The sequence below is a fragment of the Gavialis gangeticus genome, unplaced genomic scaffold (genome assembly GCF_001723915.1).
Source record: "Gavialis gangeticus isolate Ggan-Ray unplaced genomic scaffold, GavGan_comp1, whole genome shotgun sequence".
Classification (NCBI taxonomy): Eukaryota; Metazoa; Chordata; order Crocodylia; family Gavialidae; genus Gavialis; species Gavialis gangeticus.
Window position 1 is genome coordinate 163318718 of NW_017728992.1, and position 2328 is coordinate 163321045.

The following is a 2328-nucleotide window of genomic DNA, read 5'->3' on the forward strand; positions in this document are numbered from 1 at the left end:
CTCCGCGCCCACCAGCCTGTGAGGGGAGGGGAGAGCACCTGGCACTGGGGGGGGGGCGGGCGGCCTGCCACCGCCCCAACCTGCCACGGGGCACTCGGCAGTGCGGCAGCATTAATTGCCACTGCTCCCCGCTGCCCTGTTCCCAACCCGTGGAGAGAGCGGCACGGGCCAGCTTCGGCCCACGGGGCGGGGGTTCAGCCGCTGGGCTGGAGCGCCTCTGGCTGGATGCTCCCTCTCTAGCATCTACTGCCACAGCTCGGGGCGGTATGGGCCATTGCTCTGAGCCAGCAGCACTTATGTTTGAAAGCTGCCCTCCTTTCCAGTACCTTACACCGGACCTGCTGTGTGCACACCAGGTGCAGGCAAGCACCAGTCGAGCTCCAGGACCTAGGCTTTTTCCAATGGAAAAATGGAAAGGATGCCTAAGATGCTTCTGAGCACAACCCAGAGTTCCTCGGTGGCTATGTAGTTGCATAAAATCTGCACTGATTTTGCCTCAGCAGAAATTTAAGAGAGCAGGACATTGTCCTGTAACTGCATTCACAGCAGGGGTGTCAAACTCTTCTGGACCCAGGGGCCAGATTGATGGCACAAGGCCAGCCCGATAGGCTCACAGATTTCCACCTCTCCCCAAGGCCAGTTCCAGTGCACACAGCACCCACCCCAGCCCCTGTAGGACATGCGGACCCAGCGTGCTGGCAGGGGTTCCAGACTGGTCCCATGTAGGGATCATGTGCTGCAGGTCCTGCATCCCCATGCAAGGAGGCAGGCTGGCTTTTGTCTGGTATGTAGGTCAAATCAAGACCCAGGGCCTGTATGAGAGGCCAGATGATGCAACTCCATGGGCTGAATCCAGCCTGTGCTGTATCCTTGACACACCTACTTTAGAGCTATTAAGCACAGCAGTCATAGATACACTAGACATGCATATAGCAGAAGGGAGTTCTTACGGCATAAGAGCCAGTCAGTGGCTCCAAGGGCAGAGGAGATGGAGCATTCCTTTAGAGAACAACTGGAAGGTGGTACAAGTAGTTCTGTTTTCTGACTTCTTGAACCAATGTAGCCATAAGAGCATGCGTAGCATATCTGTAACAAGGTACAGAATATTTGCCTCTATAAGCTGTAAATTTTCCCTGCCTTTTCAATTTGCACTTGCCTACAGTCAGGTTTTCTGCAGACCCAATCAGAACCCCCCATATGTATATGCTGCTCTGGTATAAACTGCAACTTGCATTAAAGCCTTTGCTGAAATTGTCAGCGCACAATGTTTTTATACCAGCACAAATGTGTTAATACAAATCCTCCCCGATTTCTCAACAGACAGAATCATAGAACAGAAGGACCAGAAGGGACCTGTAAGATCATCAAGTTCGGTCCCCTGCCATGAGCAGGAGGTAATTGGACTCAAATGAGCTCAACAAAGGTGCTTGTCCAGCCTCCTTTTGAACCCCAGCAGGGATGGTGACTGCACCACCTCTGCTGTAAGTCTGTTCCAGATTCTAGTTACCCGGACAGAAAATAGTTTTTCCTTATGTCTAGCCAGTTTTCCTTAACTAGCTTGTGCTCATTGGACCTTGTCTTCCCCCAAGGGCTCCCTTTCTGAAGAGTTCCCCCCCTAGATCTTAGTGTTCACCCCTGACATGCTTGTAGGCAGCTATGAAGTCACCCCTCAGTCTTTTTTTTTTTCTTACACTCAGACTGAATAAACCCAGATCCCAAAGTCTCTCTTCACAGGGCCTATCCCCCACCCCCTCCCCAGGCCCTTGGTCATGCAGGTGGCCCTTCTCTGCACTCTTCTGAGCTTATCCATATCCTTCTTGAAGTGTGGTGCCCAGAACTAGACAGTACTCCAGTTGTGGTCTTACCAACACCAAGTAGAGGGGGAGGAGCACCTCTCTGGATCTATCGGCAACACAGCAGCTGATGTACACTGGAGTTCTATTTGCTCTGTTGGCCACTTCCTCGCACTTGGGGCTCATTCATCCTCTGGTCAATTGTCACTCCCAGGTCCCTTTCGGATGCTGTGCCAGCCAGTGGACCACCACCCATTTTATAGATCTGGGTAGGAAGAACCTTTACCATATGAAGCAGCTGGTACTTGTCCCTATTGTCATCTGATTGCATTCAGCCCATAGGACCAGCCTGTCAAGGTTGTCCCAGAGCCTTGCCCTGTCTTCAGATGTGCCCACATGTCCCCGCAGCTTGGTGTCATTCACAAACTTAATCATTATGCTTTCCACTCCCTCATCCAGGTCATTGATAAAAATGTTAAAGAGCACAGGCCCAAGCATTGGGGGACACCACTGGAGACAGCCCTCCAGGATGAGG